The sequence below is a fragment of the Adiantum capillus-veneris genome, chromosome 4 (genome assembly GCF_014529385.1).
Source record: "Adiantum capillus-veneris isolate H3 chromosome 4, ASM1452938v2, whole genome shotgun sequence".
Classification (NCBI taxonomy): Eukaryota; Viridiplantae; Streptophyta; class Polypodiopsida; order Polypodiales; family Pteridaceae; genus Adiantum; species Adiantum capillus-veneris.
Genome location: NC_140934.1, coordinates 23,285,153 through 23,305,661, shown reverse-complemented (window position 1 = coordinate 23,305,661; position 20,509 = coordinate 23,285,153).

The following is a 20,509-nucleotide window of genomic DNA, read 5'->3' as shown; positions in this document are numbered from 1 at the left end:
AGGAAGCTCAAGGCACACAATAGAGAGTGTGTTATTTAGTATGCAAATGGAAAGATAGATAGCCCTAGAGTGATGGGCGTATATACAATGCTCGGGGGAAAAACCTCCTAAGAGGGAAAAAAATGCCCCGGCGGTCCTAGTGTGTGTAAACGCGTCACTACCACATGTATATGGTAACAAATCCCCCATGGAGTGATGCGGTGAACGAGAGCTGGCACATGAGTAAAGGGAAGTTCCATGCCCTGAGGACATGATCAGTCCACAAAGGGGAGTAAGCCCAAAGGGTGAAAGCATGTTAACCTGTCGCGCTTTTTGTGCTAGTTAGCAGTTTCAAGTTAGCACATCTTCAAAAAGTTGGGCGCCCGGTAAATTTTTTACAAATAATATCAAAATTTATCGGAGGTTGTACATTTGGATTCCTTGTTTCAAGTGCTTTCTATTGATATATCATATATCATAGGTCTTGGAGATGTAGCTCAAGTTACTGTACTAGTTAGCATATGTCTAAATTGTGCTAGTTAGCATTGTTCGGGACATGAAAAAGCATGACAGGTTAACATGCTTTCACCCCAAAGCTTTGCGGAAAGCTTCAAGCTTCTCACGAGACAATGCCTTTGTGAAAACATCTGCAAGGTTGTCCTGTGTTCGCACATAAGCCAAGCTGATCTCTCCTGCTGAGAGCCTCTCTTGACATAGTGGTAATGCACCTCAATGTGATTTTTGCGAGCATGAAAAACTGGGCTCCTCACAACTGCCAATGCGCTCTGACTATCAGTGTAGATAGTGTTGGCAGTGTCCTATCCAACACCCAAATCATCCATAAGGCATCTGAGCCATACACATTCAATCGTAGCTGTGAAGACTGCCCTGTACTCAGCCTCATAACTTGAACTGGCCATAGTAGGTTGCTTATTGCTCAACCATGATATACATGAACTGCCAAGCACGAAACAAAAACCACTTATGGACACACTCGTGTGTCCGAAAAAGCATGTAAGTTTGGTGGCAATGATCCCCCCTTGGGATAAAACAAGCCAAGATGTAAAGTGCCACTAAGGTATCGGAAAATCCTCTTGACAACCTGCCAATGCTTACACCCTGGGCTATGCATAAATCTGTTGACCTGTGAGACTGCAAACTGAATATCTGGCCTCGTGTTGCATACATAAATGAGGCAGCCAACAGCAATTTGGTAAAGAGTGAAATTCAGCAGGATCGATGGCATCATGTACACTCACCTTCAAACCTGTTTCCATGGGAGTGGCAATAGGTTTGCAATCCTCAAGTCCAAACTTACATAGCAATGTCTCTATGTAACTTTTCTCACACAAGGCAATACCACCATCACACTGCTTAAACTGTATACCCAAGTAATGATGCAACAGCCCCAAATCTTTCATCTTGAAAGTAGCATTCAAATCAGCCTTAAATTCAGCAATATGTCTCTCATTTGGTCCAGTGATCAGCAAATCATTGACATTTAGAACCACAATGCGAAGTACATCAGCCTCAGGCTTTACATACAATGTGCTTTCTATTGGACTATTACGAAAGCCTCGTTTAACCAAATGAGTGTCAGCTTTCTCATACCAAGCACAAGGAGATTGCCTCAACTCATACAAAGCCTTCTTACATCTACACACTTTGTCCTCTTGTCCTTTTATGACAAAACCGCGAGGCTACGTTACATAAACTTCCTCAAATATGTCACCATTCAAGAAAGCAGTAACAATGTCTGATTGATGTACATCCCAACCAAAATGAGCTTCCAATGAACAAAGAATACGCACAGTAGTCATACGTCTTTTCATAATCTATGCCTTTTTGTTGTGCATAACCCTTTGCAACAAGTCGAGCCTTATGGCGATCAAATCTCACCATCCGGCTTGCGTTTCAACTTGTAAACCCACTTCGTACCAATGGACTTTTTTCCAGGAGGCAAATCACATAAATTCCATGTGTCATTTTCTATAAGTGCATCATATTCTGATTGCATGGCAACCATCCAATTTTTTGAATTATGTGCTTCATCAAAAGACAAAGGCTCCACAACATCATGTAAGCTAGACACAACCAAAGCATAATAATCTGATGCATAAGATGCATGGCGAGATCCTGAATGAGTACATCTAGACAAAGGTGCATCCAATTAGCTGTCACGCAAAGTGTGCACCAGCCATTTTGGCATACCTCTAGCTTGCTCATTTTCAGCCCTTTCCTCATCAAGTACATCATGTACATCTGCATCAGTAATAGACTGATCTATAACATTTTCAGAAACCCCCATAGGCTGTACATTTTTCTCATTGGAACTTACATTCGTATTTCCACCACTGAAAAGAGGCAGCAAAGTGTCATAAATGGCCTGTGAGCTTACATTACTGTCTCTAGTACATGACAGCAAGGGCTGAATAGAATCTTCCACAAACACTACATCCCGTGAAACCAGAATACGCTTTGTTTGCGGATGATATAACCTGTAACCTTTGCTTTCAGCACTATAACCAACAAAAATACATTTGACAACCTTATCATCCAATTTTCTGCACTTGTTTGTGGCACCAAAGCATATGCCAAACAGCCAAAAACACGCATGTGCTCAATAGAAGGCTTTCTATCATGCCATGCTTCATATGGAGTAATAGACTGCAAAGCTTTCGTAGGACACCTGTTAAGTACATAAGTGGCACATGTGATGGCCTCAAGCCAAAAAGAATGCGGCAAAGCCGGACTTTTGACCATACATCATGCCATTTTCAACATCAGTGACCTGTTTTTCCTCTCAGCAACACCATTTTGCTGAGGTGTATAAGGCACTGTACATTAGTGTTTTATCCTACGACTAGCCAGAAATGCATTGAATTCATGAGACATATACTCCCCCCCTCAATCAGAATGGAGGGTGCCCATAGTACATTTTGAGACATTTTCAGCCATAGCCTGAAATTGTTTGAAGCACATAAAAACTTTGGACTTCGCTTTAAGCGGAAATACCCATGCATGCCTGGAGTAATCATCAATGAAAGTCACGAAGTAAAGGTAATTGCCCAAGGACGGAGTTTGCATGGGCCCACAAACATCACAATGCACAAGTTGCAACCTGCATGTGGCCCGAACTGAACCATCCTTTGGAAACTTAGAACGCTACATCTTACCCAAAATACAACCTTCACAAACATGTTTGACAGGTGCTTCAAGAGGCGGCAAAGAAGCAACCATATCAGATTTCTGCAAACGCAGCAAACTGACAAAATTCAGATGACCAAAACGTGCATGCCAAAGTTTTGCATCGGAAATAGCCCTTGAATCTGCAACAGCATTTGCGAAATTTTGCCCACACTTGTCATACAAAGTGAGCTTATACAACCCACGGCACAAAAGGCCAGATGCAACAATTTTATCACCAAAACTGAGATCATGAACTGTACATCTGTCATCCACAAATTTGACTACAAGTCCAACTCTAGCAAGTGCAGATACAAACAAGAGATTCTTCTTGATCCCAGGTACATAAAGTGCATCAACAAGTGTGAAAGAACTGCCATTTGCAGCAGTAAGCACAATCTTTCCAACTCCTTGAACCGGATAAGAGGCATTGTTGGCATAAGTGATTGAATTCCCATGAGGGACAGACTCGAGAGACGTGAACAATTCACGATTTGAGGTAATGTGCTTTGTAGCACCACTATCAAAATACCACACATGTGAATCTTCAAGAAACTGACAAGCATGCATCATGGACAGCAAGATTGTAAGTGCACTCTGTGCTAAAAGCCCATTCTGCATCAACATCAGCATTACAGTCTTCTTTCACAGAAGACTCAACAATGGCTGCATTTGTAATGGAACCAGCATTTGCAGTGGAACCACCCTCTTTCTTCTTAGCCTCTTTGGACTTCAACTTAGGACACGACTTGATCAAGTGATCATTAGCTTTACAATAATGGCAACGCATCTTCGTTTTGCCCTTATCACCAGAATTTCCAGACGAATTTCTGCAAGCAGAAGCATTAGGAACAGAAGTTTTGCCACTCGCAGCAGAACCATAAGAAGTGGCCACATTGTTGTTACCACCCTTTCTTTGAGAAGCAATAAAAGCCTGTTCAACTGCATGCTGCCTAGTTCTGTTTTTTCTGGAAAGTGACTCTTGCAATAGCAATGTGCATAATGCATCAAACTTGACGACTTCAGGATTTCCTTGGATCATCAGGCTCCAAGTTCTAGCAAAAGTCTGGTAGGAATCTGGTAAGGCATCAAGAACAGTCTGCACAAGGGAACTGTCTGAAATGACTTCACCTGCATAAATAAGTTGCTCATTGATATCCTTGACACTAGCAAGGAAAGTGTCCATATGATCTTCCTCATGAATAATCTTCGACTCGAGCTCTTTACGCAGCAAAGTAATTTTAGCCTCATTGCGGCTTGCATAAAGACCTGCTAGAATATCCCAAGCCTGTTTTGCAAATTTTGCTGAACGAATGTGAGGAACAATGGTGTGGTTCATAGAGAACACAATCAGTGCATGAGCCTGCGCATCCTTTACATCCCAACAAGATTGTTCTGCCGTAGGCAAAACAACTCTAATAGCAGCAATCCTTGCAGCAAGACCTGCAACATCCTCAACATCGCCTGCATCCTCAGAACTAGGACGTACATCAATGCCCTGCACAATATTCCAGACGCCCTTTGACACAAGAACGTGTTGCATCAAATAAGACCACATAGGGTAATTGTCCCCATCCAACCTGTCCTCAGCAGCAAACATCTTGAAGACATCTGTGTTGTTGTCAGCCATGGTAAATGCTACATCTGATGTGAAAACTGCTCGAAAATAGGAGAAATGGAGCGGGAACAACATGTGATGTATAGCACAAATTGTAGAAGACTAAAAGGCACCTGTTATGTAGAAAACGACACTGATAGAAATTTTGCACAAAATGACAAAATTGCGTGTGCAAACCTGCCTGTAGTGGAAACAGAGGACGAAATGAGCCCGAATCATAAATCTGAGGAGACTGAGCTCTTCGAGCCTGCCCGAAATATTTGTCGACCTGCGAACGCTCGCCAAACCTCACTATAATCGAAGAAAGTGAGCAGGCATGTACTGGAGCAGTTGGTGACTAAGCCCGGGAGGATGTAACCTGCTCTAAGACCAATTGTTGGAATTAGGATTGCAGAGAAATGCACATAGCTAGGAGAAATGAAGAAATCTCAAGGCACACAATAGAGAGTGTGTTACTTAGTATGCAATGGAAAAATAGATACTAGCCCTAGAGTGATGGGCGTATATACAATGCTCGAGGGAAAAAACCTCCTAAAGAGACAAAAAATGCCCCAGTGGTCCTAGTGTGTTCACACACATCACTACCACATGTATATGGTAACATCTCTCTCTCTCTCTCTCTCTCTCTCTCTCTCTCTCTCTCTCTCTCTCTCTCTCTCTCTCTCTCTCTCTCTCTCTCTCTCTCTCTCTCTCTCTCTCTCTCCCCCCCCCCTTGCCCACTGTTGATGAGAATAGAAACTAAGTACACATGTATCTATTCTACTACTGTTCAGCATATTGGTAACTTGGTTTGATTCTTTGATAAAATAACGTCACATGCCATGGTGTACGGGATGAACTTTCACGTGTATGGTGGTTATGGTGAATAATGCTCTCCTCTCTCTCTCTCTCTCTCTCTCTCTCTCTCTCTCTCTCTCTCTCTCTCTCTCTCTCTCTCTCTCTCTCTCTCTCTCTCTCTCTCTCTCTCTCTCTCTCTTGCACACACACACTTGACACACACAAACACACACACACACACACACGTACTCCTTAGGCAGCAACCATATAAAGTTATTCTACATTTAGACTCTATAGAACATCAAAGGAGAAGGAGCATGTTGTCGAGGTGCAACAATCTAGTGGTTTGAGAATAGATGTTCAATTTTTGGACCCATGTAGGAAACGTGTAGCATTTCCCCTCATAACAAAATGGAATCTACATACTTTTTTGTAGCACCAAGCGTGGGCCAATCATTGATCCCTTGACTTGATCATTGTGCACAACTTGAGATACCCATGAAGCATATTTAGTTCTCACTTTGCTAGCAACTATGAGCTATGTATCTGCCCGACAACATTGGCACTACTATCGAGCACGAGAGCCCTGGATAGATGACCTCAGACTAGTCCTATGAGGTGAGAGTTCCTCTGGTTCATGGAAGTCTTGTTCTTTTACTCTGGGTAGGATCCAAGAGTAGGACTCTTGGGATCTTAGAGAGGTTCTAGGGAGCGTGTGCCTCACGTGGGTCTTTTGCGGTAGATAGTTTTAGTTAGTTTGGTATAGTTGTGATTGTTGGTGTTTGAGTGGTTGTGGTGGTGTAAAAGTGTCTACTAGTCCGTGTGGGGCAGTAAAGCTTTTTTCTATCCATAGGTGCAAAACCCACATGGTGGGTAGGAGTAGTTGTAGATAGGACATGTGATTGTGGTCTAGAGCTATCCATCATCGAGTTATTTTCTTGTATGCTTGTTTGCATTTGTAATCTTTGAAAAGTTAATTTTTAGGGATAACATGCAATAAACAAGCTTCAATAGACATTTGTGCATGGATGAGTGATGTTGGGCATAAAAGAACACATATGCAAGAGATCTAGATGAGAAATCTACAATTTTTCATATGCAGATGATGTCTTAGGCCTAATAGGAGCCAAATTTGACCAAACAGACTGTCCTAGAGTGTTCTAAAGGGGTGCTTTACCCTAAGTACACCTTGGGACTAAGGTTTTGAACAATATTTGGTCCCCAAAAGACAAAATTCAAGTGCGAAAATGGAAAAATAAGAAACTTGTGATTCAATGCATATTTATGCATGGAAAATTTGTAACACTACTTTCGAGGTAGTGTTGAAGACATGGGGATACATGTGCATGAGTTTTGGACAAAAAACATCATACATGTATGATGTCTAGATCTAGCAGTCAAATTGGACTTTTGACTTGACACACATAGTCTGCATATTGTATAGAGCACATACACCAAGTTTCATCTCATTTAAGAATATGAACTGAGTATTGAAAAAGTTTTACTCTTTTTGGAAAGTTTCTTAGTAAAAAGTGGTGATAAGGTGCAATTTTGATATCTAAATTTTGATGTGAGCACTTGTGCATGTTGTACACATCAAGGGACACCTAGGAAAGAAACAAAAATTCATTCTGACCACTTAGACCTCATACACATATGATGTTTGAGAGACCAAATTTTGGGTTAAAAGGCACATTTTTGTGAACCATTGGGTTAAAGATCATCTAAGGAGTAAATAGGCCAAGTCCCATTGAATTTGAAGAAATTTAAGGCTAGTAGAGACCAAGAGACGGATTTGAGAAAAGTGAATGCTTGATTGGTCATATCTAGCACAATAGGTGTTGAAATTACATTATGCAATGTAAATAATTTGATGAATTTGAGATCCTAAAAGTATATTCAAAGAGAACAGAGAGTGGTTGAAGATCAAGTTAGCTTAGAGTTGACAGAAGAGAGTGTAAAATAGGCAAGGATAAATCCCTTAGCACCAATCATAGAAGAGGGTAGTGATATTGACACCTCTTCCAAAGGATCATATCAGTGGATGGCTAACCAACAACTTGGAGTTTTCCAGCAACAGCAAAGGACCATGGGGGGTAGCACCTTTCTAAAGCCCTTAAACATTAGGCCAAAATACATTGTAAATTTTCTTTAAGGGAACCCATGACCATGGGGCTCTGATGTATGTTGATGTCCAAGGACACCAATGCATTTGTATTGAAGAACGACCAGCAAGAGGATTAGCAATAATCATGGTAGCCAATGATGGGGATAGACTTTGTGATGAGGAAGGAAACCACTATCTCATTGTCAAAGACCCAAAAAATTACAACCGATATGGAGACAATGTAGCAAAAGGGAAGATGGTTATGGAGACTAGAGAAATACCTCCTAAACTCAATCTTTCCGGGGCCTACTACATTCACAACAAGAGACTGGAGAGAATGGTGATGTTTTGAGAAAATATTGGGATTTACAAGCATGCAAAAGGAAGAGTCGCCTCTTACTACTGATGCATGGAACCCCATGTGAACAAGCTAAGCATGGATAAAGTCCTCTACTTTTTTTTTATGATTGATAATGGGAAGCCATAAGTACGGACAAGAATACAAGATAATTCACCCAAAAGATGTAGGGAGAGTGATAACTTCAGACCTATTGACACAAGCCTCAATAGGGAAGCAAGAGCCCATAGAAACCCCAAGAAAATATACAAATCCCTTTTTAGATGGTTACAACACCACAACTCAATAAAAAAACAACCTTTGTCTAACCCTCAAAACTCACAAAAATTGCCACTATCCTTTCAAGCATGGCTTGAATAGAGTGCAACACCAGACCTGAACACAAATGTGGTTACATGCCAGGTCATGTCAAGGCTAGAAGCACCACCAAAACCACCATTCCATCGGCAATACTAGGATGAGAGTAGAACGAGAATGCTAAATCCGATCAGGACGAAGCACCACAACGAGAACGAGAAGAAAGAAACCGAGTAGAAGAATGAGTACTTGCTCAATCAGTTAGGAACTATGGATTAGGAGCACCCATAGGGGAGGAACATGTACCATATCCTAGGCCAGAAAGGACTCATAGAGGAGGTATAGAGGATATTATTTTTAGAATGGTAGATCATAGGAGGATCAGACCTTCTCAAGTCCAAAAAAGGGTTAACAAGAAATTTTGTAGAAATAGGGATCCAAGGGACCAAGTGGCAGCCTTTGTGCATGTCATCAAGGTTAAGGAAGTATTAGATTTTTCCACATGGGTCATAGGATTTGGGTTAACTCTAGAGGAGGATGCCGCCATCTGGTTTGACTCGGTTGAACATAGAGATTTTGAATCAATGGAGGAGGTATTTGATGACTTTATCAAGGAATTCTCTCAAAGAGGGATAGCCCATAATACAATCTTGCAAATCCATAAGTTCAAGTAGAAAGAGGGAGAATCTGTTCGAAAGGTAGCCTTAAGGTTTAAATGCTATGTAAAAATTATGCCATGTGAAAGAATTATCAACTCAATCCCGACTTATGTTGATATTTATTCAAGGGTTGGGGAATATGGATCTTCAAAAGGATCTGCATATGAAGAAAAGCTCAACTCTAAATGAGTTGACCAAGGAATCTCTCTACCTAGTATACAATTGTGTCATCTACAAGGAAGGTGACATAGGGGCTTAGATGATGACTCATCGTCACAATAAAGTGGAGCTAGTTCTAGAAAGTTAGCACAAAAGAGCGAGGTAATGGTAAATCAAGAGAGAATTATCAAAGAAGTGCTCAATAGGATAAGCCCATTTGCTAAGACACAAGCTAAGCAACTTAGGTGTTGTGCCATTAAGCATAAATGGATGAATCATGTTTCGGAAGAGTGTTATTACAACAAAGGACATGTGAGAGAGCATGCCCTACCATCCCAAGTAGAACCTCCTCAGGTACCACCAAAGCCTAGATGTACAACAAGAAATTTTCCATGACCAGGAGGGGTTGAACGGCCACAACCAATTTTGGGGCAACAACCACCTCTGCCAGGAACACGACCAATGGGCATTAGATATACACCCACTATAGAGGAATTGGAGGAACAAACCTTAGTGCATGTGCTTGTGTGCTATAAAGAGCCAAGTGAAATGGGACCAGTTTAACATACTATCCACCCAAAGAGCCAAAAGCATCGGAACCTTGGATCATGATTGGGAATGCTAGACCAGCAACAACCACTCAAGAATAAGGAGATCATGAGAGTGAATTTATATTGTCCAAATTGTGGAATTACTAATTTGATCAGTGACTGTCCTAAAAACCCAAATAAGACAGTGACAACGATATTAAACATATTGGGGGCGGTCCCGTCAAGTAGTGGTTTTGAACATGAGATGGTGATGCCTATACAGGTTTTCGCAAGAGTGCAAGCTCAAAAGGCAAGAGGAGAACCAATAATTGAGGAACCAGAAACAGATGCGCCAAGTTATGAATGAAAAAGTCAACAAAACACATGGAAGGCCAGGAAAGCACGCATGAAAGCTAGGAAGGAACGAAAACAAACAGCCCTAGCAGAGGAGTTAAAACAAGCCGAGGATAGGTTAGAGATATTGGAGAGTTAAACTAATCTTGAGTTGAAAATCCCAGAGACCAAAGAATCTAATGAGAAAAAGAGACCAAAAGTTGCAAGTTCAGGGGGATCTGTACTAGTTGAAAAGGTAAATGAGCCTCTAGATGCACTGATGAAATCCTATAAAGCACGGTTCCAAACTAACCAAAATTAGGAGCAAAAATGGATGACATACCCTTACGCAAAAATAGAAAATCAAAGGTTGGAGATGTCTCAAAAAATGATCCAAACTACCCAAGCTTTGCTAGAGAAACCTATGAGTAAGCCAAAGATTTGGATAGAATTTTCAGTAACCCAAACAGTTGTATTGAATTTTCATCTCCCAACACTTGTAATTCTACCAAGGCATGAAATCGAAGAATAATGAGAGTCCCATAGCTTAAATGGAAAAGCCAAGGATAGTGATGAATACCACAAATCAGGCATCTAAGGGTTTCCATCCAATGATGCCAAAAGACTACAAAAGGGATCATGGCTTAGACAAGATTTGGAGACAAATACGAGGAGAAAACAAGCTAAACGGGTTGAGCCTGAGAGTTAATCAAACCAGTAAAGGGGGGGATGTCGTAGGATCTCAAGCAGATCTAGATATTCACTCATATTGGGGGGATAGAGGATCTGTATGATCTTTAGAAATTCAACCTCACTCTTTGAAAACCTTACCATCTTACATGGGAGAGTATGAAGCAAGGTCTCATGTGAAGGCGGTGCCCTCAAAAAGACTTTCCTCGAAGAAGATGATGGACTCTAAGGGGTCACATGCGTTTTATGCTAGCAAAGCGTCTCCAAATATGACCAAACATGTGGGCTATAGTTGGAAAATGTCAAGAGAAGTTTGGGCTAAGAGATTTAACATCGCAGATACAGGAAGGAATTTGAGAAGTAAAAAAACCACAATTGAACATGAGACTTGTACCATTAAACAAGGTTGACGAGTATTATGAGGGTGAAGTTGGGAATACTACACTTCTAGTAGAATTCCAAGGTGTAACAACCATGGGAATTCTTGATAGTGGAGCTCGTGTTACTATTGCCACCAAGGAAATTTGGAAAAAATGGGGAAAACCTGCCTTGAGAGAAACTAGGATGAAATTTCAGCTAGTCGATGGGTATACGAAGAGACCCCCAGGGCTTTTAGAGAAAGTTATTGTTACTTCTTGCGGCAAAGAGTACAAACGCACCTTTGCTAAAGTGGATTTTGGCAAGAAAAAAAGTTACGACATAATACTTGGACGGCCATTTATGAGACAACTTAAGATGGTCCAAGATTGGTGGTATGCTCACATATACCTCAGACACCTGGAAACTACAACGTGCATAAACCTCAAAGAACATAGTGACGGGAGCAAAGATAAACCCCGAACCCCCGAAGGCCTCTAAAACACCGGGGACCGAATGGCGCGCCTCGAGCCTGTCATGGTAAAGCAAACAGGGGGCACCACCTAGCTTCAGCGGCTAGGACGCAAACAACACACCACCATAACAAAGCTTTCATTCAAGAAAGATGGATTCTTGGGAGCAATGATGAAGAGAAAAGGGAATGAGATCAAGTGAGAGAGAGAGAGAGAGAGAGAGAGAGAGAGAGAGAGAGAGAGAGAGAGAGAGAGAGAGAGAGGGAGGGGGTATAGCGGCTTAGTACTTAGGCACCACAAAAGGATGGCGAATCCGCACAACCTTCACACATACACAAGCTCACTCCAAACACAAGACTAGGTGGCGATTCCGCACACCTCACATGGGCAAAACATTGCAAGAAAACATATTCACAAAACCTCAAGCTTTATTTAGAGAATAAGGCGATGAAATGGGGAGCATAGGGTAGGGGAATGAGAAGGGAGAGCGTGGTAGAGCACATGGCGGATAGGTGGGAGTTGATGGCGAAGACTCGCACGAGGGTTACGGCCATCATCCTTCATTTAGTTTCCCTTCATCTTCCATAGCCCAAGGGTGTAGAGGTCATGCTTAAGACGAGCATGGTGATTGCGGTGATGGTGATGGTGTGGGTGTGTGTGTGTGCACTAGGCACACACAGTGCATAGTGTACTCTTTGGTGATGGTGTGTGTATTTAGTGTGATGGTGACCCCTCTTTATATAGGGGAGGAGGGGGGAGAAATTCTAGAATTTAGAAATGAAGAAATCATTATCTACATAGGCCATGTGACTGTGGGCCCCACTTGTCTGGCTGTGTGTATATGTGCCAGAACAGCAGTCTCATGAGAGAGAGAGACTAAGAGAGAGAGATGGGTTGATGAAAAAAAGTGAGAGGTGACATGGAGAATAAAGTAATTACAAGAGGGGAGAGAGGGGAGTGTGTTTAGAGGTGAATCTGTGTGCAGATGTGTGTGAACACAAGAAAAATCAGGTAACCACCGGGTGGGGATGGGTCTGTGGGCACCTTTTTCAGTGAAACTGAGTGTGTGTGAGTGTGGGGGAGGTTATTTAGCTACAAGACAAGAGACATGGCACCCTTTAGAGAGAGAGGGGGGTATTTGGGTCATGGGATATGATAGGAGAGAGAAAGAGGGGGTGGGGTATACTATTTTGGAAGATAGGGTAAGTTGCATGTGAGTTAGGGTGCATTATTGGTGAGAGGTGGGATAGCTTGAGGGGAGAGAGAAAGGAGAAAGGACAAGGGGAAGAGAGAGGGGGTTGACCTTTTGAGTGGAGGAGAGGAAAAGGGACACCCGGCGGGGCAACAGTGAAGAAAAAGGAGGCAAGGTGGGGATGGGCTACCCCGCAGGCATGAGGTGGCCTATTTTACCTTTCTTATATATTTACATAATCATACTTTATTTTTTTCTTACTTTTTTACATTGCCTTTTATCACTCCCTCCCTAAGAGGGGGTTTTCATGGGGTGGGGACGAGAGAAGAGGGGTATGGGAGCTTGGCTTGTGAAAAGCCCCCATCATTAGCCCTCCCCTTTTGGCTAGAGTCATTCATGTCTCTAGCTCATCTGTTTGATCATTATCGTCGGAGGTGGCGGCTGATGGTGTGTCCTCATCGGAATGTCAGTTGGTGGAGCCTGGTCAAATCAAAGAAAATAAGGTTTAAGTCGCCAACCATTTACCCTGGTTTTATGAAGTTTTCCATTAGCCTCCATAAGCTGGTAGCTTCCATTGGCATACTTTTTCCTGACGATGAAAGGACCTTCCCATCGGAGTAGGAGTTTCTTATCCTTGTGCGTGTCGAAGCGATTGTCGTAGCGGAGCACCAACATTCCTTTCTTCAATTCTTTTTTCCAGAGATGCTCGTTAAAGCTAAGCCGTCTATGCTCTGCTTGTGCTGCATAATAATTTATTGCTTCTTCTCTGTCCAGCTGCAGTCTTTCCAAGTTGATGATGTGATCTCTCAAATGCATGTTGGGCTGTTGAAGCTGGCTTGCCATTACTCTGAGACTTTGTAGTTTCACTTCAATGGGCAAGATTGCTTCCTTACCAAATACTAGATGATACGGTGTGAATCCCAAGGATGTACGAAATGAAGTTCTGTAGGCCCATAAATCTGGTAGTAGATACTTATCCCAGTCTCCGGGATGATTGTTTACCTGCTTGGTAATAATTTTAGAAACCATTCCATTTACCTTTTCAACTAGTCCATTATATTAAGGGTAATATGGTGAAGACTTTCTCCTTGTAATGCCCAGTTTCTTCATTAATTCTCCTACTAAGTCTGCTCTGAAACCTGGCCTCCTATCAGAGATGATCTCTAAAGGTGTGCCAAACCTACAGCATATGTGCTCGTAGATAAATTTAGCTACCTCTACCGTTGTGATTCTAGTGGTGGTTGTAGCCTCTGCCCATCTAGTCATGTAGTCGACCCCCATGATAATGTAGAATTTTCCTGAGTTGGCCCTAAGTAATGGCCCAATGGCATCGATACCCCATTTTTCAAATGGGCCATATGAGAGAATAGGTGTCTGTGGTTCAGGCATAAGTGACCTAGTGCCGGCCTTTTGACACAACTTACACGTTTTGCACCAGTGGTGTACATCACGGTTGAGGCTAGGCCATATGAAGCCTGCCTGCAAGATTTTCCTACTTGTTATGTCTAGGGCAAAGTGACCACCACAAACCCCGTCGTGACAACTAGCAATTACTCTCGTGATTTCCTGAGAGAGAGGGACCTTCCTGAGTATTTGGTCCTTACCCTTACAGTACAAACCCTCATTGATGAGTCGATACCTTGTGGCCTTCCGCATCAGCCATTGCTTCTGTCCCTTTGTTAAATCTGATGGGCATTCCCCTGTTTCCAAAAAATGCATGATGTCAGGCAAGGCATCACTTCCTTGAAATAGAGGGAGCTTTAGTTTTATTGCTCCAACCACCACTTCCTGTAGTCTTTCACTTGCTAGGGCATCTGCTTCTTGGTTTTGAGCCCTTGGGATATGGTGTATTTGAACTTCTTCAAACTTACCCAACAAGGTTTTTACACCACTTAAGTGAGTCCTTAAACTAGGATTCTTGCATGTCCATGCTCCATTTACTTGCCTTACCAGAAGTAGAGCATCCCCAAATACATTAAGGCATTGTACACCTTGCGAGACACACTATTGTAGACCCTTGGTTAGTGCTGCATACTCCGCTTCATTGTTAAAATGTGAATCTAACAATTGGCCCAACGAAAATACCTTTGTCCCTTTGTCATCAAAGACCACTATGCATGCAGCTTCTTTGTCGGACGCTCGCTTGTAGGCTCCATCAAAGTAGAGAGAGTATGCTCCTTCTACCATCGGTGGTACTAGAGGTAATCGGACTTCTCCTTCCTTAGATTGCTTCTCCTTCCCTTCAAAGACTTGGTAGGTCATGAGTCCCCCCAAACTTTCCCTTGTCGTGCTTTCTACCTGTACCGTGTAGTCAAACTCTTGCAGACAAACTAGACATTTAGTAATTCTAACAGACACATCCATGTGTTGTACAACATAGGGAAATATTTCATCCGTGGTTAGAATCACAAATTGCTTAGGCAGCAAATATGACCTAAACTTTGTAGTTGCAAATCTAAGAGCTAGGACTAAGTGTTCCACATAGGTGAAACCTTTCTCTCCTGTTGTCATCATTCGACTAGAGAAGTAGATTGGCCTCATGAAAGATGTCGTCGTATCCTTTTGGAGTAGCACAGCCCCCAATGAGTCATCACCAACACTTGAGGTGACATAGAATTTTTCATCCCACTTAGGTGGTGAGATAGTTGGCAGAGTGGCTAAGACCTCCTTTACCTTGTTGTAGTGATGTTCGCTTTCCTCGTCCCAAGTGAAAGTTGATCTTTGAGTGAGTTGTTGCAGTGGTAGAACAAGTTGTGATAGTAGATGTATGAATCTACTTAAGTACCTCACCTTCTGTAGAAAAGAGACCAGTTGACGTGCAGTTGTTGGTGAAGGTAGGGCTATGAGTGCGGACACCTTACTTGGGTCGGCGTTGATACCTCTTTCTGAAATTTCATGGCCTAGTAGAATGACTTTACTCTCCCCAATGTGGCATTTATCCACATTTAATTGCCCACCTAGGCTCTGCAACCTGGCCAAACCTTCAGTTACCTTTTCTAAATGTGAAATACGGGAGCTATATATACAAAAATCATCAATGAACACTCTTATGGATGTTCCAAAGAACGGTTGAAAAACATATGTGACATATCTTTGGAATGTGGCAGGTGCATTTGTGAGACCAAATGGCATAACCCTGTATGCAAAACAACCCCATGGAGTGATAAAAGTGGTTTTTAGCTGATCTTCCAAGGCTATGCGTATTTGAAAGTATCCAGAATAACCATCACAGACGGTATAGCATTCAAAACCCGCTACTTCATTCAGAATTTCATCCAAGAAAGGGAGAGGAAAGTGGTCTCTCTTTGTAGCTGCATTTAGTGGTTTGTAGTCAACACAGACCCTCCACTTACCATTCTTTTTAGGAATCACCACTACGGGTGACACCCATTCTGAGTTTTCTACAGGATAGATGAATCCCGCCTCCAGCAGTTTCCTTACCTCGGCCAAGAGTGCCTTTTCTTGTATGACCCCCAGTCGTCGTAGCTTTTGCACAACTTGTTTTACCCCTTCCTTCAGCTTAATATGATGTTCCACCACTGTAATGCCTGTGATTCTTTCATAGTTGTCAATGAACAGGTTAGGAAATCCCATCAACATTTGCAAAAAACTATCTTTCTCCTCAAGTGTTAATTCCGTAGACAACATACCCTTCAACCTACTTCCTCCTAGGCCAGGTGATTTGCTCTCCTCTTCATTGGGTTGCCCTTTTGGTGATGGATCACCAGTTGTGCTTACCCTTTGTGGATCCTTCATAATGATACCCATCACATCAATGGAACTGACACTTTCATTGGTGGATGTGGTCTCCTCCTCACAACTGGAAGATTCGCTAGTGGTTTCATCTGCCGATGTTTCCAAATTCATTTGCTTCTGCTTGCCAATCCTCATGTCGTAGTAGATTGTCTCCCCTTTCTTACCGGTCATGCGTAGAAGGCCAGTACCCCAGTCCTGTTTTGCCTTCATGGCCATCAACCATGGCCTTCTCAAAATTAGTGGATAGCCCTCCCCCTTAGTAGGCATTACAAAAACATCTACCTCTACCTCAGTGTTGAAAGCTTTTATTGAGTCACGGCACTTACCACACCCACACACTTTACTTTTGCATTGTTTGCCATCTTTGCCTTGCATGGAGAAGGCCTGTCAAACTCGAGCCCTAATTGAAGCATCATAGCTTTGCTCATTACACAGATTTGTGCACCTCCATCAATGTAGGTGTTTCCAACCCTCTTTCCTTTTATGTTTACGTCGACGATTGGAAGGATGTCATCCATGTTGCATCCCGAAATTGCTCCGGATACCTTTGTTTTGGAGCATCTTGTACTTACCATTTTAGACCATTGTCGCCTTACTTTAGGTACAAGATGTAGCAACTGTGGCCATGTAATCTTTGGTCCTTGCTCTGCCACATCCAATGTTAGATCATAGGGCTTAGAACTTTCCCCTAGCTCAAAGTCGGTGATGCCCAATTTTCGTCGTGGCCTGGATGGCCTCTTGCTAGTTTCTCCTCTCATGCTTCTCTCATCATCTAATTGTGTAGCTTTCTCCCTCCTAGCTCTTTTCACAGTCATGGCTTCAAGTGGTTCTAAAAAGGTTACCTTCTCCTTACCCTTGTCCCTCTCCTTTGCTCTGGGTGGATCCGCTACTACGGCTTTTCCTTTCTCTTCTAGCCATATGATGTTTACAGGGCGATCAGGTGGTGGGGCTGGTGGAAGAGGTGGGATGGATGCTTGTAGTGGTGTCTAGGGTGGACGTAGAATTTGTGTTGGTGGGGTTGGTGCTCGGGGTGGGGGTGTTCTTTCTCTAGGGGGTAACAATGGGTTCCTCCTACCTCCTCTATTATAGTTTTGTCGTGGTTTGGGACAGTAGTACATACCGTGACCGTCTTCTCCGCAGTTGTAGCAATGATACTCCCTGTTTTGTCGTCGTGCTCTTCCAGGGTCTTGATCTCTTTCTTGACTCCTCCCTTGTTGTATTAAGTGGACAGACAAATTCTGCAGTTGGTCAGTAATCTGGGCCGACATATCTTGTTGGTCATCTCTTACCCCAAGAGCCGGTGGTGGTGGTGGAATGGTGGTTGTCGTAGTTGCTGGTCGACGTGATGTTGATGTTTCTGTTGACTCAGTTTCTTTGGCTTTCATTCGCAACTTCTTGTCCTTAAGGCGAGCAATCTCAACGGCTAACTCGTACGTAGCCTGGAATCTACCTTTCACCTTCTCCTTGAGAAGCGGCCATAAGCCATGCGTGAACCGATCTTTTTTTAGGAAATCGGGTGCGGCTTCCCCCCTTGCCAGTGACTCAACCCACCATTCCCACAAATCCACAAATTTGGACTCATAGGTGGCATATTCTAAAAGACCCTCCTGCTTCAAGTCTCTCAACTTGTCCCATAACTTTTTTGAAGTGGTACCTCCCCCAAAGCACCTCTTAAAAGCGGTTTTTAAGGGTTCCCAGTCATCCTTGGTTGCTTGTGGAAGTACATTGTACCATAATCTAGCTTCTAGCTTCATGAGATGCTTAAAGATTCTAACTCGGGATTCATCCGTATCTTTGTTGCTCACTACACATGCTACTTCAAAGTCATCTAGAAAGTCTGTTACCAAATCCTCCCCCTTCTTTCCTTTAAATGTTGGAAATGCTACACTTGCCATGATTACTGAGAGAGAGCTAGAAAGACACACTGCTTAACTTGCAAAAGTTTTTTCTTCTTTACAAGGAGGCGTGTATACCCTCTTATACTAGGACATAGATTAAAACTTCAAACGGTACATTGCCTTGTACCAAAGGTAAGACAAATGGTTGATCTGATGCCAAAACCTCAAAAAATCGCTCCCCACCCAACATGGTGTCAATGACGTGTTGGTAGTGAGCCTTCAAATCCAGTATTACCTTGATTTAGCGTACACGTGTTGGTATGTGTGATCTGTCTTGAGGTAGGTTGTACTGATTCATGTGAAGCTTAGAGGTGCTTAGTCACTGTCCAAGCTTGTGGGAGAGGGTGGTGTTCTTTCCTGAAACAAACTCAGTAGATCCCTAGTTTCTCTAGTGAGAGTGTGAGTCAATGATTCCGTTATCTGTGCTGCAGCATCAGGTGCGACTTGAAAACTGACTGTGATAATTACCTCGGTGACTTGAGTTACCCGATTCTCAAAGTAGAATAGTGTTGATTCTCAATTGTGCAGAGCTCCTTCCATTTTGTTGTTGTGGGTTGATTGTAGGTTGCGGACATGGTTTTGACCTTATCCTTCTTCTTCTTGGCACTTGGCCTATGTATATCCATTGGGTTTGGCCTGTTGGTTGACTCTCCCACTGCAAATCGATTACCGTTATGCTTGGCACTCGAGCTTCGATGGAGATGCGGAGTTCGTCTAGTTGTGCTTGGAGCTCTTCTTCTTCTGTCGTCCAATTAACAAATCCTGCTAGCCATTCATCCATTCACAATAGTTTAGGGGTTTCAGTCTTGTAAACTGAAGGGTTTCATGAAAAGATCCTCAGTGGGGGCACCAAATGACAGGAGCAAAGCGAACCCCGAACCCCCGACGGCCTCTAAAACACCGGGGACCGAATGGGGCGCCTCGAGCCTGTCATGGTAAAGCAAACAGGGGGCACCACCTAGATTCGGCGGCTAGGATGCAAACAACACACCACCATAACAAAGTTTTCATTCAAGAGAGATGGATGCTTGGGAGAAATGATGAAGAGGAAAGGGAATGAGATAAAGTGAGAGAGAGAGAGAGAGAGAGAGAGAGAGGGAGGGAGGGGGTATAGCGGCTTAGTACATAGGCACCACAAAAGGATGGCGAATCCGCACACCCTTCACACATACACAAGCTCACTCCAAACACAAGACTAGGTGGCGATTCCGCACACCTCACATGGGCAAAACATTGCAAGAAAACATATTCACAAAACCTCAAGCTTTATTTAGAGAATAAGGCGATGAAATGGGGAGCATAGGGTAGGGGAATGAGAAGGGAGAGCGTGGTAGAGCACATGGCGGATAGGTGGGAGTTGATGGCGAAGACTTGCACGAGGGTTACGGCCATCATCCTTCATTTAGTTTCCCTTCATCTTTCATAGCCCAAGGGTGTAGAGGTCATGCTTAAGACGAGCATGGTGATTGCGGTGATGGTGATGGTGTGGGTGTGTGTGTGTGCACTAGGCACACACAGTGCATAGTGTACTCTTTGGTGATGGTGTGTGTATTTAGTGTGATGGTGACCCCTCTTTATATAGGGGAGGAGGGGGGAGGAATTCTAGAATTTAGAAATGAAGAAATCATTATCTACATAGGCCATGTGACTGTGGGCCCCACTTGTCTGGCTGTGTGTATATGTGCCAGAACAGCAGTCTCATGAGAGAGAGACTAAGAGAGAGAGATGGGTTGATGAAAAAAAGTGAGAGGTGACATGGAGAATAAAGTAATTACAAGAGGGGAGAGAGGGGAGTGTGTTCAGAGGTGAATCTGTGTGCAGATGTGTGTGAACACAAGAAAAATCAGGTAACCACCGGGTGGGGATGGGTCTGTGGGCACCTTTTTCAGTGAAACTGAGTGTGTGTGAGTGTGGGGGAGGTTATTTAGCTACAAGACAAGAGACATGGTGCCCTTTAGAGAGAGAGGGGGGTATTTGGGTCATGGGATATGATAGGAGAGAGAAAGAGGGGGTGGGGTATACTATTTTGGAAGATAGGGTAAGTTGCATGTGAGTTAGGGTGCATTATTGGTGAGTTATAATGCATTATTGGTGAGAGGTGGGATAGCTTGAGGGGAGAGAGAAAGGAGAAAGGACAAGG